This window comes from Pelobates fuscus, chromosome 2, assembly GCF_036172605.1.
Source record: "Pelobates fuscus isolate aPelFus1 chromosome 2, aPelFus1.pri, whole genome shotgun sequence".
Taxonomy (NCBI): Eukaryota; Metazoa; Chordata; class Amphibia; order Anura; family Pelobatidae; genus Pelobates; species Pelobates fuscus.
This window is the reverse complement of record NC_086318.1, coordinates 77293148-77310046: the sequence shown is the minus strand read 5'-3', so window position 1 is coordinate 77310046 and position 16899 is coordinate 77293148.

Below are 16899 nucleotides of genomic sequence, written 5' to 3'. Positions count from 1 at the left end.
GCATCCCTCTGCAAGATATCTCACTATTTTTGACTTTTCTGAGCCTGTCAAGTCCTTCTTTTGACCCATTTTGCCAAAGGAAAGGAAGTTGCCTAATAATTATGCACACCTGATATAGGGTGTTGATGTCATTAGACCACATCCCTTCTCATTACAGAGATGCACATCACCTAATATGCTTAATTGGTAGTAGGCTTTCGAGCCTATACAGCTTGGATTAAGACAACATGCATAAAGAGGATGATGTGGTCAAAATACTCATTTGCCTAATAATTCTGCACTCTCTGTATACATTATATTTTAAAATTAGAGCTACAATATTGAATGGCTGTGAATGGTGTAGAAGTGTAGATTTGAATACGTACGTGTGCCTTAAAGGGACATTCAAAAAAATGGTTAGTGCGGGGGGCGGGGCCGGGCCGCCGAGCCGAGCGGTCGCATGAGAGACCAGCTCCCGCACAACATGGCTTAATAGACCCGTTAATCGCCGGTTATGGGAGGAAATCGATGCTCAGCATCCACGTACCTCAATGCACGCGGGCTACCGGAGCCGAGGAGAGGCTTGCCATTGGGGTTCTAGACCCTCGGAGGAGAGGTCCCCAATGCACCAGTTGGGGGCCTGCCTGGCGGTGAGTGGAGTGGACGGCCGCCACTCCACTATCCTGCCCAACGGAACCCGACAGCCAAACGGAACACCGGCGGATCCGGTCCCGACCCCCCCCCTGTGGACCAGGGGAGTCATCCCGGTCTCAACTGGAGGATACAATGCAGTCCTCAACGAAGCTCCAAAGGCCCCAATCCAAAATGGCCGCCGCACTGACTAGCCGATACGCGGCACCCAGAGAAACCCCCTAGCTACCAACAAGGGGACTGAATGAACCCCTGGCCCCAGCAACACCAGCTACCAGAGCCTACCTACCCGAGACACCTGCCTCACAACCGGGTCCCGGACAAACAAAGGCCCACAAGATGGCGGACCTACGTCCAGAAGCACCACGAGGCACCCGGACACAGAGATATTTCACGTCTGGCTGACAGGTACATTCCGACATGATACACACCCACTGCCAAGCGAACACCGACCACCACATAGACAAGGCATTGGATGAATGGGCAAGAAGCTCCGGACTGTCTCATGGCACGGGCACTGATGGCACTGCAGCCCTGGTATATCCTAATGGACACCCGACGAGTTCAGGCTCTCCTGTGAGCCTTTGGGACTGACATATGGACACAATCCTGTCTGATAATCTGAGCAGCAACATGCAGAGTTTCTCGGGTCTGTGTCCTGCCCAAAGGTGCAGCCCACCCCTGAGAGACCCACTTCAGATGGCAGGACTGTCACTCTGCACTGCCCACTCAAACCCCTTGTAAAACAGAGTGGTTAAAAATATCACAAGATTCTTTGTTTATGTTTACGTTATCGACATCACTATATATCAAAATAAACAGCGGAATCTAATGCATACTTAATATACCCACTTGTTAGAATGACTACTCGCCCTAGCCGGGTTAGCATTATAAGACAGAGAAGCGATGTTTTCAATTAACCTATATAAATAATCTTCTGTCCTTTCATGTTATTCTGTCTTACCTACAAATGCCAATAATTATGCATATAGTGTTCATATAGTATTTGCAGATTCAAAGAACAAGGTGGCTACTTCTGAATTCAATACAAATAGGCACACTGCTTAACTTAAGCTACTACCTAATCTAATTACGCTAGCATGTCTAACTATCTAGCGCTCTGTACCCGCACTACATACATTGTAGACTAGCGCAGCTTAAGGATACTCATGTAGCTGCTTAAGGCAGATATAGAACGCTCTATGTCGTCGAGATACTGTTTGAGCTACGCAGCTAACTGTTAAGCATCACTTACCCATTTTATTTCACTTAACGCCACTTACTAGAGCTTGCATCATTATGTTTATTATTCAAGTGTTATACTATTATCTATAATGAAGCATGTTTCTTTAACTTAAAAAAGTGCCATTGTCTCTCATGCCATGACACTGTATACAAATGTTGGACCACATTAAGCTTGTAGATGCTGTTGTGACGCTACCAGCCTGTATGTTACTTCTTTGTTGCACACTAAAATAAAGAATTCAAAAAAAAAAAAAATGGTTAGTGCTTGAAGATAAAATTCAAAACTTCAGCAAGTGAGCTGCCATATAGTAAGGGATGACTAAGATAGTTAGATAATGAAAATAATAACAGTGTTCAGTTATTAAACAAATGATTCATATCCCTGCTCTTTCGATAGAATAAGATGAAACTGTCAGTCACTTGGTTATCACATGCTAAATAGTTTCATGACAAGAATAAAATACCACTGTATGCATAGAAATAAATGTGAAATATTTATTTTCTTTCTACTTCACTCGACATTCTATTTTTATTTTCTAGTTTCATCCTCTTTTTATTTTATTTTTTTGTCTCTTTGTTCCTTTCTTTTTTTCCCATTGGATATAAGTTGTGGGAACAACTAGGAAATCCTGGATCTTCTAGAAGATGATTCTCATCGCCAGAGCCGGATTACCCATTAGGAGGCCAATTAGGATCTGGCCTGGAGCCATAACTATGACTGTGAGGTGGGCCTCCTTGGGCCAGCAGGGAGATGAGAAGATTTCCCTGCTTGGTCCTGAGCCCTTTCACTTTGTTGTGGGAGCTTTGTGGTCTCCATCTGTATTCAGTGTAGATCACCTTAACAGCTCCCCAGTGGTCCCCTGGCGCTTCTTGATGTACATGACAATGAGTTTATTGTGTTGCTTTGGCCTCCATATTCCCCAGATCTCAATACCATGGGATGTGCTGGAACAACAAACCTGATCCATGGAGGGCCCACCTTGCAACCTGCTGGACTTAAAGTTTCTACTGCTAATATACCAGATACCACAGGACACATCCAGAGGTCTTCTGGAGTCCATGTCTTGACACATCAGAGCTTTTTTGATCTCAGCAAAAGGGGACCTACCTTATATTAGGCAGGAGATTTTAATGTTGTGGCTGATCCATGGGAGGAAGGTGCCAGTGGGGGTAAGGTAAAGAGGGCGGTCAAAAAACATTAATGTGTCACTAGTTTTGCCCCCAAAGGGGAGGACTTGCTGGAAAGGGGTGGGTTCTCCTCAGTTAATGGCAGGTCATCCTGGCATGAATGCATGCCAAGCTGCCTGTCCATCACTCAGGCCAGCCCACTGAAGGCAGGACATGCAGTGGGCACTGTTTCAATGCTTCCTGCATGGTCCTAGTGCCCTAAACAAATAGCAAATGTATGTTATGATGTGCTTGTGTTATGAATGTTGGGGCAGTTCTCTGGTGTCCCCAAAAGCAGGACACTAAACTTAAAAATCACGACAGTCCTGCCAAAATCAGGACAGTTGGGAGGCATGCAATCTTAATCCAGGGATGCTTGCCACCTAGTTTATTAGAAAAAAACTTAAGTTACATACAGCTTATGTAACTTAGAAAATTATTATTCTGCTCAACTGAATATTTAATTGAAGTTTAGGCATATAATATTATTTACATTTGGTTCCTAAAACATATGAATGTTATAGGAAGGGACCTATTAATCTGAGAAACTGAGGCAACAAGGTAATGTAAAATGACAATGTATGCTGAAACATCATCTCATATGTATTAGCTGGGATTCCAACATGCCCAGACAGATAGTACTGGAGAGAGTGTAAAAAAAACATCCTAACTCACTGAATATTGTAAAACTGATGGAGGTTTAGCACTGCTGAAAGGCCAAACATAATATGCAAAAATAAGAAACTATTTAACAATATTAACACAGGACATAATATCTAGATTTAAACAAATTATAAATATAAATAACATCTATTTTTTACGTTATCTTGCTTTACGTTGGATAGTATGACAAGATCAGAACATAACACATCTGGAGCAATGCCAGTTCTGACAACAGACTATGCATATAAAGTGTAATGTCTATCATAACTTCAACAGAATATCTGCAGAAATGTTATGAGACTAGATCCATCTGCTTTCACTATCTGGCCCATGCCACTGCCATGTTAACTAACCCTTTTAGTGCTGGAGGGCTGACAGACACACAGGGAAATAGGTAACCATTTAAACTTCTATCCCTATTTCTGACAGCATTAAAAAAGCAGGATGTCTTCTAACCTAACTATACGAAGCCCATGGTTTCATAGATGGTCCTATGTCCTCACAATGTCCCATTTCAATATCACTCGCTATAAACACAGCATAGCTTTCCTCATTGGCTGTGGGAATATGTCAAACTATTTTTTTTCTTTAGTTTATCCACCTGTGCTCCAGTAACGATCCTCTAGAGATCTACATGGTCTGAAGATTGGTTTTAGAGTTCAAACCCACCACCAGATGTCCTCTGACCGCCATGTAGTTAATGAGGAAAGTCACACTTCTTTTCATTTAATTGTCCAACAAGTTATATTTGTTCCAATGTCAGCTGACAGAAGTGACTAATACAGGAGTACAATTATACATATTTCTTATTACTTGTGAAGATTAATACATTGTATATGTAGTTGACCTTAAAGAGTGACAATAATAAAATAATAAGAGAGAACAAAAAAACAATAAATGCAAAGTAATATATGTAGTAATCCCAATCCCTGAACTCAGCGCATTTGTATATGAGTGAAAACGAAAATAGTAACATTGATATTAAGATTGCTATTATTTGTCCATGCTTGATCCCGAACCTCACCTTCTTGTGCCCTAATCCAAAACCTATTGCTTTTATTTACCCATCTATGGTACCTGGCTTCTGCTTGTGAATTAGTCTAAGAAGTCCCACAGCCTATAGAAAAGGCTCAGATTAAATTATTGATAGAATGTGACAATTTTTTCTAGTTGCTTCATTTTGTGTATTTTACTGATAATAACATGGAAAGTTACACTTCTTAAACTTAGCACGTCAGATGGTCATACCCTCACCTCAGTCTCTTTTTAGTAAATAGATAAGTGTTTTAAACCCTTCTCTCTCTCTCTCCCTCTCCCCATGGGGATGAATTGCTAAAAATCTTCTGTCCAATTAAATTAATAGAATACAAATAAGGAAACTAGATTGTTTGGGAAAAATTACTTCAATCTTGACAATTCAGGGCATTAGAACAAATTAGTAATACGACACAGAGGGGAAATTTATAAAAATAAATATTGGGCTAAAGTTCTATAAGAGGAGAAGTCAGCAGGGACACAAAATAGTTTTCATCGTAACATCATAACACCATAACTATAACTTCTTCCATAATTACCCATAAATGAATAACCCTTATAATGCTTATGGAGTAATCATGGAGTAATCATGAGTAAATTTTACTCAGCTTTACATCAGGGTTAACCAGGTCCAAATTGGTGAAGTTTGGAATTTAGGTGGCCCATAGAGTCCCTAGGCAAGCGTATAATAAGGATGTGCAGGTGAGCTTAGTGATGAGAAAATGTTTGTTTGATTATCATTGGGACATTCTTGCCCCGTAATGAATTCAATAAAAGTTTTTGCTCTGAATTATAGTAATTGAGTGAAAATGAAGTGAATTGACACACCAATATCACTCACCAACAGGACTGGTCTTGAACAAATGTTTGGCCATGGCATTTACCCCAACAGGTGGGTGTAGGGCCAGGGCCGGCGCTTCCTATAAGGCGAACTAGGCAGCTGCCTAGGGCGCCATATAGGAGGGGGCGCCCTGCGCGCAAATCGCCGGCCATTTAAATGCCACAGCTGCTGCACTGCCTCACCTCCCCTTGCCTGTAGCGTGGCCGAGCTCCTCTGCGGTCCGCGACCTGGCCGGACTAAAAGGAAGTGCACACTCTCAGTGTGCACTTCCTGTCAGTCCGGCCGGGTCGCGGACCGGAGAGGAGCTCGGCCACGCTACAGGGGAGGTGAGGAGAAGATTGGAGGGGGGGGGGGAGTATTACAGGGAGGGAGGGAGGGGGGAGAATATTACAGGGAGGGAGGGAGAGTATTACAGGGAGGGAGGGAGAGTATTACAGGGAGGGGGGAGAGTATTACAGGGAGGGAGGGAGAGTATTACAGGGAGGGAGGGAGGGGGGAGAGTGTTACAGGGAGGGGGAAGGGGGGAGAGTATTACAGGGAGGGAGGGAGGGGGAGAATATTAGAGGGTGGGAGAGTATTACTTAGAGGGAGGGGGAGAGTATTACAGGGAGGGAGGGAGGGGGGAGAGTATTACAGGGAGGGAGGGAGGGGGAGAGTATTACAGGGAGGGGGAAGAATATTACAGGGAGGGAGGGGGGAAGAGTATTACATGGAGGGAGGGGGGAAGAGTATTACATGGAGGGAGGGGGAAGAATATTACATGGAGGAAGGGGGAAGAATATTACATGGAGGAAGGGGGGAAGAATATTACAGGGAGGGAGGGGGGAAGAATATTACAGGGAGGGAGGGGGGAGAATATTACAGGGAGGGAGGGGGAGTGAAGAAAATTACAGGGAATGAGGGGGGAGTGGAGAAGATTGGAGGGAGGGGGGGAGAAGAAGAGAAGATTAGGGGGGAGGAGAAGAGATTACAGGGAGGGATGGGGGAGAAGAAAATAAAATTACAGGGGGGAGGGAGAAGATTACAGGGGGGGGGGGGAGAAGAGAAGATTACAGGGGGAGAAGAAGAGATTACAGGGACGGAGGGAGAAGAAGTGGAGAACACAGGGAGGGGGGGGAAGAAGTGGAGAACACAGGGAGGGGGGAATAAGAGGAGAACACGGGGGAGAAGAAGAGGAGAACACGGGGAGATGAGAACACAAGGAGGGGGGGTTGAGGAGAACGTGGGGGAGGGAGAAACCACTAAAGGAGGGAGGGGGTGGTGGAGAGACCACTAGGGGAGGGGGGTGAGGAGAGATTGCTAAGGGGGGGAGGGGGGGGCGGCAAATCTTTCTTTTGCCTAGGGAGGCAAAAATCCTTGCACCGGCCCTGTGTAGGGCCAGAGAAACAACATGTTGTATGCTCACCAAGATCTCTTGCATGGAGAATGTGCCCAGTGTTTATTTACATACTTGCTCTGCAGTTGCAGAGACTTGTTTGACTTGTTTCTGGTGTCCCCATAAGTGGAGATTGCTTGTGGTGTTTTGTGTGTGTGGGGAGGCTGATTATGGTATTATGTTTTTGTGAAGACTCTGCTGTGGTGTTTTATGTTTGTTGGGTAGGGCTGTACACTGAGGTGTAGTGTGTGCGTGCGAGTGTGGGTAAGGACTACGTGTTTATTAACCCCTTAAGGACCAAACTTCTGGAATAAAAGGGAATCATGACATGTCTCACACGTCATGTGTCCTTAAGGGGTTAAAGAAGCAGGAATCACAAGCATTTTGCAATTACAGATCAAACTATGTGGAAAGGCAAATTCTCATGTAAATTGTCACATTCAGCAATGTTTATCTCTTGGCTAAAAATGGTTGAAGTATTTTCAATCTGACAAAGTATTAGTAACACACGGAGGAAGTTGTTGAAAATAATACTGCTTCCTCTTTCTCTCACCACTATTGTGGAACATTGCTCAATAATCATTATTCAAAATAATTGTTTCAAACGCAAAGGGAAGAGTGAGATTAACCCTCTGAATACCTTGTCTATTTCTGTCATTCTTTGAAGTGGAACCAAGAACCACAACCACCGCAGCTTATTATAGTGATTATAGTGCAGGGAGTATTTAAAGGAAAACTATAGTGCCAGGAAAACAAACTCATTTTCCTAGTACTATACTTAGTCAAGGCAGCCACTGGTAGACAGCCACTAGAGAAGGAGTTAATCCTAGCAGGTAATTATTGCAGTTTATAAAAACTGTAATAATTACCGCTCTTGGGTTAAGGGTGATGGGAGTTTGCACCCATGACCTTGTTTTCTACTTTGCCATACTCGCCTATTTTGAGCATCATGTTAAGCTAGGCCACTCTAAGGTCCACTAATACGTAACCTCTGGCTCTCATTTACCTTCTATTGGCTAACCTATTCTCTGTGAATTAGGGTCACTTATTCTGACAGGAAGGTTAATAAAAGCAGTGTAATTTCTGAAATAGGGCACTATTTCCATTTTGCAATCCTCATGTCTCTAGCTGTTGTCAGACAGACATCCACCAGGTTCTTTGGACTATAACAAATTCAGTAATGGAATCTATTTAAAGGAACACTATAGTCACCTAAATTACTTTAGCTAAATAAAGCAGTTTTAGTGTATAGATCATTCCCCTGCAATTTCACTGCTCAATTCACTGTCATTTACGAGTTAAATCACTTTGTTTCTGTTTATGCAGCCCTAGCCACACCTCCCCTGGCTATGATTGACATAGCCTGCATGGAAAAAAAACTGGTTTCACTTTCAAACAGATGTAATTTACCTTAAATAATTGTATCTCAATCTCTAAATTGAACTTTAATCACATACAGGAGGCTCTTGCAGGGTCTAGCAAGCTATTAACATAGAAGGGGATAAGAAAATCTTAATTAAACAGAACTTGCAATAAAGAAAGCCTAAATAGGGCTCTCTATACAGGAAGTGTTTATGGAAGGCTGTGCAAGTCACATGCAGGGAGGTGTGACTAGGGTTCATAAACAAAGGGATTTAACTCCTAAATGGCAGAGGATTGAGCAGTAAAGGCTGCAGGGGCATATTCTATACACCAAAACTGCTTCATTAAGCTAAAGTTGTTCAGGTGACTATAGTGTCCCTTTAATGTCTTGTGGCAGCATGCAAAATCTGCTGACGCCATATGCTGGGCATTGCAGCAATAAGTGCCCACGTGCCATATATCTACAATGCTTCTTTATATTGGACACAGATTAACAAGCTTGATGATCTCACAGTAGTAGGATCACAGTGCAGAGGTGATTCTGTCTGAATAAATAAATAAATAAATAAATATATACATATATACAAACTTTGATCTCTGGCTTAAAATCTTCCATTTCGGCTGGTGGCCAGTATTGGACTAAATGTATACCACATACGAAGGTGTACCGGCACTCGCAGTCTTCCCAATTAAGCTTTTATTCCATCTTTGTCAAAAAAACACATTGACATTTCAGTTCCAGACTGACTTTTATCATTACATGTCATCATGTAAAAATTTTTTTTTTTAGAGTATTACTTTAACATTGGCAGTGCATCAAGGGAACCAATACAGATCTTTCTGAACCACATTTCGCTTGATTCTAATTTCTCAACCCGTATTACGACGCAGTGTATCATGGGAAATGTAGTTCATAAACATCTGGGGTGTCATTGATAGCCACCACGCTCCTATATTATGGAACAAGGTTCTATAAATTTCTTATTCTATCCAATGTGAATTATAAAAGAGTAAGCAAGCACCTCGACAATAAGCCCTGGAAGTAATCTGGAGATCACCTGCACCTTCTATCTAGAATCTAGATGATTATGCCATTGTGCAGGTTCATTTCCAAGAAAACAAAACCCAAACTGGAAAATGATGTGTTTAAATCAAAACAATGTTTTGTATTGTTGCTCCTGCCTTTAAAATATTCTATCTACATCAGTGTTTAATATTTAGAATATTCTATGGAAAGACTAATCAACTATACATGTTCTGCTATTTAACTCAGAAAACAACTAACATCTGAAAAAAAGATAGGGTTATACTTAGGCTAGTGTTTTAGCATTGTGCAGTAGAGTTTGTAAACATTTGGCTGATTTTGGCGTTAGATGGAAATCTCCTAGATTAGGGAACATTTAATTTTGATTTCAAATTTAAATTAATTTAATTTAACAATTTATTGCTCCAACCTCTCCCTCATACCTCACTACTCATATAGTATGGGGTAGAGCAATGTGATTGGAGTTGGAATGTTTGGCTTATTTAATTAAGGATTAATGCAATTGGGAGGAGACTGATAAAGGAATTATATTGAGGGGTTGAGGTTGTGATGGGACAGATATTAACGGTGAGGGTTAATGCAAAGTGGTTATGGTTAAAGAAAATATGGGAATGGAGGTAATCACGGAATTAGGGGGTGGGTTAATGCGATAAGAATGGAAGTGATGGTTGGCTGAGGGGGTAAGTGTTGATGTGGGTAGCGAGAAAAATAGGTTATGAGAATTAGGATAATATTAGGAATATGGGCATGAAATTAATGTGATTAGAGATAGGGGTAATGCAATTAGAACTACTGGGCAGGATGATGAAAAGATTACGGGGCTGGATGAATGTGATTGATTGGGTATGTGGGCAGTAAGAGAAAGAGAGATTATGGCTCTAAGGGGTCTCTAGGGGGGGACTTTTGGGGCCTCATAATAAAGCTTTGCCCAATACCTTGATACGTTTAGAGCTATCTCCATAAGAGGTGTACCTCAAATTGCTACATAGAGACTCCATTTGCCTATTTCATGCACATGGGAATTTCCCCAAGAGGTGACTGTTTAAAATATGTGTACCCTGCCTGTGGAATTAACCTAAATGCCATGACATTTAACTTTTGATACAGCCCTTTCATTTTTGATTTCAGTTTCATACATATAAAGACATTCTGGATATGAAATACCTTACAAGTATACAGATAATGCATATTCATTAAAAAGTGCAGGTGTAAAAATACCCTTGAACACAATAACACTCACCTATAAGGAATAAGGGGATAGTACATGCTAGGTCTGTCTGTGCTAGTGTGGTTGAGCTTTCAAAAATGGATAAAGCAGAGAGTGGCTAATGAGTTAACAGCTGGTCACCATTTTGTTCCCCACTGCCATTTTGTTCCTTAGGTCTTGGTACTCTTTAAGCACACAATTATGTTTCTGCTGACTCTCTCCATTCACAATATTTGTCTGACTGTTGTCTTTTCTCAGTGTGAAAGGCTTGTTTTACTAACAGTATATTTTTCCCTTCAGATTAGAGGCAGTGCTTTTACCAATGGGATTTCTAATCTGGAGGGAAAAAACAGGCAGGCAATTCTCCAAATTTTTAACACCCTCCCCCTAATTAAACCCTTTCCGTTAAGTAGCATCTCCTCTTGAACATACGCAGTTCTTTGCTTGCCTCCGGCAGGGGAGGCTAGACAGGAGGTTCTCCAAGGAAGCAGGTGAGAAGGGCTGAGGCTCGGGAGGCTCTGCTTCCTTTTCTCGGGTAAGTAGAAATGTACACGCCGGACGGCATGGTCTGCCTTCATTTATGCCGTCTCGTGCCGTGCCAGGTGGTGGTCTGACGAAGGACGCAGGCGTGCGTCGGCTGGGAGGTCCTGTCGGTGGAACGCACGCACAGGTTGCAGAGCGCTATGCACATGCGCAATGCGAACCTGGATTCAGGCGCCAAATCTGAACTCGGCGTTTTGGTTCAGTGGCTTACAGGACTTAAAGGAGCAACTTACCAGCAGCAACCTCTGTTTGCCAGGAGCTCTCAGAACGGTTTCAAGTGTGTTTCTCACCTGCCCTCCAACACACTGTGAGGCCATTTAAGGTAAGACATCTTAGCTTTTATTTTAAATGGCTTTAGCCTGAATCTTAAAGGGGATTTTTTTTTTATTGTAATTTTTTCCCTTTCTTTTCTTGTCTTTCCTCAGTATGTCTAATCCTGAGATTCCTGAGATTCTGAATAAAGCTTCAAAAGCCAAGCCAAGCATCAAAAGCCAAGCATTTAAGTTGCTCTGTGTGTTGCCAACCTATGCCAGATGGCTATAAAAAGAAGCTTTGCTCACTATGTTCTAAAGAAGCTTCAGAGGAAGCGAAAAGAGCAGAAATGTCCACATTTCTCAGCTGGTTACAACAGAGTATGCAGCAAACTTTTGTGGATATGCAGTCGGCAGCTTTGCAGACAACCCAGGCTTCTATTGCCCAGGATTCACAGATAGTAAAACATTCAAAGAAAAGACGTAGATCGTGGGAAGATTCCGGTACGAGTTCAGGTACTTGTGGTTCTGATTCTGGCGAAGTTTCCGGTAGTGACTCATCGGATGAGGAATTTGCATTTACAGAAGAAGCTATTGGGAAACTTATAAAAGAAGTGCAGTGCATTTTTGAGAATGGGGAATCAGGAAAAAAGTCTAAAGTGTTCCCTTTACACCCACAGATTAAGGAGTTGGTTTTAAAAGAATGGAAGTTCCCAAGCCACAAACCTTTTATTTCAAAGCATTTTAAAACACTTTTTTCCATAGAAGCGGACCAGGACTGTAAGCTGGATACGGTCCCTGTAGTGGACGTTCCTATTGCACAAATAGGAAAGAAGACTACATTACCTATTGGGGACTCGAGCGGTCTAAAGGATGTCATGGAAAAACGCATGGACGCATCCTAAAGAAGATGTTTGTCTCCTCAGCGGCCCAAGCAAGAGCTCTGATTGCTGGAACATCCGTGGCCAAGGCCCAAAAACTTTGGCTGGAAGAGCTAGAGAAGATCTATACAGGAGAATCAAAGGAAGATCCAGTAAAGCTGTTAAAAAATGTCAAAATGGCAGCTGATTTTTTAGTAGATGCCTCTTTGGAAAGCCTGAAATTATCTGCCAAGAATTTGGGTCTTTCAACAGTTACTAGAAGAGCTCTTTGGCTTAGAAACTGGTCAGCTGACGCAGCATCTAAAAATTCATTATGTGAATTAGCCTTTGAACCGGGAAGGCTCTAAATTGGATGATCTGTTAAAACAGATGAAGGAAGGCAGGAAGGCTTTGCCGGAATCCCATAGGAAGTAGTTTTGGAACCGTAAATCGGAGACTCATCCCTCATTTAGAAGTTCCTTTCGCAGGAACAACTACAGGGGTCAACAGAAAAGGGTTTTCGATTATAGGAAGAAAGAAAGATTCACAGACAAGAGAAATAAAAGATTGTGACGCCAGGCCAGTGGGAGGAAGGTTGAGGCACTTTCTATATCACTGGAAAAGGACAACATCAGATCGCTGGGTTCTCTCAGTAATAAAGGGCGGGTACGCTCTGGAATTGTCAAATACCCCAAAGAAAATGTTCTAATGTTCCAAGGTTCATGCTCAAGAAATGGAATTTACTCTGATGCAAGAAGTATCAAGTCTCCTACAGAAGAGAGTTGTGGAAGAGGTTCCTCTAAGGGAAAGACATCAAGGCACGTATTCAAGGCTATTTTTGGTGCCAAAACCAGATGGCTCGTTCAGACCCATTTTAGACCTAAAAACCGTAAACAGGTGTATTATAAACAAGAAGTTCCGAATGGAAACAATAAAATTAGCTGCTCTTCTTATTCAACCGAGAAATTGGTTTGCATCCCTGGATTTAAAAGACGCCTATCTTCATGTGCCCATAGCAGAATCCAGCAAAAGGCTTCTAAGATTTGCAGTGTGCATCCAATCGGTAACCAGACATTACCAATTCAGGGCCCTGCCATTCGGCCTGTCATCTGCACCCAGGGTATTCACAAAGCTTCTAGTAGTCGTCTCAGCATTTCTAAGAGGTTTGGGGATTTATGTCATCCCTTATTTGGACGACTGGCTGTTGATTGCAGAGTCACAAAATCAGCTAAAATTAGACCATTGTACAGCTATACAAACTCTTCAAACACATGGCTGGCTAATAAATTTCAACAAATCGGAATTAGTGCCGGTTCAAAGGATTCAGTTCTTGGGTCTAATTTTGGACTCAATCGCTATGAAGATTTTCCTGCCGGAAGAGAAGAAGCTAAAGATCAATCTATTAATCCAGAACCTCAGGGAAAAAGGTGTTTTTTTCAGTCAGAGAAGCAATGAGTTTGCTGGGTCTGTTTACAGCTTCAATCCCTGCAGTTGGTTGGGCAAAAGCCAGAATGAGGCCTCTTCAGAGAAACATTCTGCAAGTCTGGAATCGACAGACAGACAGCCTGGAAGGGCTGATGAAGTTCAACAATCTAACACTGAGGAGTCTGCATTGGTGGACCTCTTCTCGATTCCTGCACGCAGGTCTTTCATTCCAAATGAAGTCCTTCAGAATAATAACTACAGACGCCTCTGCACTAGGCTGGGGGGCCCATTTGGGGGACCTAAAGAAGCATAGGTGTTGGCAAGAGAAGGATACGAGAAATTCCTCAAATTTCAAGGAATTGAAGGCTATATGGATGGCGCTCTTGGCATTTCAGTTCATCATCAAAGATCAGCATATTCAGATTCGTTCAGACAATCGAACGACAGTGGCGTTTTTGAACAAACAAGGAGGTACAAGATCGACAAAGTTGGGAAGTCTATGTTCAAAGATCATGCTGTGGTCAGAAGTTCACCTTCTATCGATCTCAGCGGTTCACATCTTAGGAAAATTCAACGTGTTAGCAGACGCCCTGAGCCGTCATCATTTAAAGCAAACAGATTGGTCCCTGTCATGCAGAATTTTCAAGCTCATTACAGACCGCTTCGGTTGTCCGGATATAGACCTGATGGCCTCCAGGACAAACAGGAAGACAAGACGTTTTGCATCTCTGAATCCAGTAGACAATCCGGATATCATAGATGCTCTGTCAGTACCATGGAAGTTCAACCTTGCATATATCTTCCCACCAGTAGTTCTTATTCCCAGAATACTTCAAAAGATCAAGTTGGAAAAAGTAAGATTATCTTAATCCTTCCCTGGTGGCCAAGACGAAGTTGGTTCTCGGTTCTTCTAAATGTTCCAGGGGCCACTTTTTGGAAGCTTCCTCTATCAGAAGAAGTTTTAGAACACGCCATGGTGCCTCTTCCAACCCTTCGGAGATACCAGTTGACAGCCTGGTATCTGAACTCCAGATTTTAGAGAGTAAAGGTCTAGATCCTGAGGTTATAAAACTTTTATTAGCTACTAACAAGGAATCTACGTCTAAAATCTACTCTAGGATTTGGAAGATATTTTGTCAGTGGTGTTGTAGGTTTTAAGTCAACTCTGTTTCTGCATCCATCCAGAAGATTCTCAGTTTCCTTCAGATGGGATTTGCAAAGGGTTTAAAACCTGCTTCGTTGAAATTACAAGTTTCTGCGATCAGTTTCTTTTCTTTCCGATGTTTAGCCTCAAACATTCTGATATCAAGGTTCTTCAGAGCTCTGACCCGTTTGGTTCCCAATATTAGGGAAACCTGTCCTCCCTGGGATCTAAACTTAGTCCTTTCCGCTCTTTGTGAGCCACCCTTTGAACCAATAGAGAGTGCGTCCCTGAAGATTGTTTAATTAAAAAACGTTTTTTTGGTGGCAATCACATCAGCCAAGAGAGTGGGTGAGATCCACTCCGAATTTTCCTTTTTTGGTTTTTCATCAAGACAAGGTGGTTTTAAAGCTCGACCCATCGTTCATCCCTAAGGTTTTGACTGCTTCTAACATCAACCAAGAAGTTGTGTTGCCTACTTTTTGTCAGAATCCTTCTAACGCCTTGGAAAGTAAATTTCACTGCCTAGACGTGAAGAGATGTCTTATGCAATATCTTAAAGCTACGGAATCCTTTCGGAAGGATAACAGTCTTTTTGTCTTGTTCAATGGCACAAGGAAGGGTATGAAGGCTTCAAAGAGTTCGCTGGCTAGATGGCTGAAGGATTGTATTCTTTTGGCATATTCCACAAGTGGCGCAGAAATTGCAGGTCCCATAAAGGCCCATTCTACTAGAGCTGTTTCTACATCATGGGCTCTGCGAGCAGCTGCTTCACCTTCTCAGATTTGTTCAGCGGCTACTTGGTCCTCTCTGCATACGTTCTCAAGACACTACAGGTTAGACATACTGGCCTCGGAGGATGCAGCTTTTGGGCGTAAGGTGCTTCAAGCAGTGGTGAAATAAAACCCGCCCTCAGGAATTGCTTTGTCATATCCCATTGGTAAAAGCACTGCCTCTAATCTGAAGGGAAAAACATAAATTTTTACTTACCGTAAATTTCTTTTTCCTGAAGATGAGAGGCAGTGCTATATACCCCCCCCCCCCCTTTTTTTCTAATAAACTCAGTGTTTTTCAGGTATTTGGCTTGTGTATTTTCTGGGTATGTTCAAGAGGAGATGCTACTTAACAGAAAGGATTTAATTAGGGAGAGGATGTTAAAAATTTGGAGAATTGCCTGCCTGTTTTTTCCCTCCAGATTAGAAATTCCATTGGTAAAAGCACTGCCTCTAACCTTCAGGAAAAATAAATTTAAGTAAGTAAAAATGTGTGTTTTGTGTATCCTGTCCTTGAAGTGTGATATGAAAAAACTTAGATATGGATGCCTCCTGTGTCTCCCATATCCCTGTTTTGCTAAATGCATAGAAGAGTCTATGGCTCATTATATTGCCAAGTATAAACCTGTCATTTAATGCTTCAATATTAGGTAAGGATGTATTAACCTATTCTTAGTTTTTTTTTTGCGTTAGCTTTATTAACTATGGTTTTGTAATTATGTGTAACCAGTATATAAGATGTGGCTGGCACCACCCCAAGCCAGAAATGCATTTCTCTCCACTGAGCTACTTTCATCGTAACCCTTTCAATAAACAAACTCTCCAAGAACCTGGCTAGTGTGGTATGGCTTAGTATGTACCCCATCGATAATTAGCGTAATCTAGATTAATGGTCAGCGAGAGGAGCAATAGGTGTAGGTGAAAATATATAGGACTATAATTTACAGTACCAAAAAACAATTCATCTACCACAATTAAAATGATAGATGCATGTCCCTGCTGTCTTTAATTGTGCAAAGTCACTAATTTCCTCATTTAATGCGATATTTGCCACCTCATCTCTCTTCCCTGCCCTCTCCTACTCTTAGTGTGTGTATATCTATATATGGCAAAGGCAAGAGGAAGACAAAACAGTGAACTCTGACATGAAAATATCTACTCCAGATACTGATTAATTCATGTTTGTACTGCTGTTACCAAATCACCACCTATCTGTGTTCTACCCGTTAAAGAACAGCACTATATCTGTTAGCATTCTTCCGGAAGGTAATTGATACCCAGCTAAGAGATACAGTAAGTAACTATTAAATACGTACATGTCTCTGTTTATGTACCA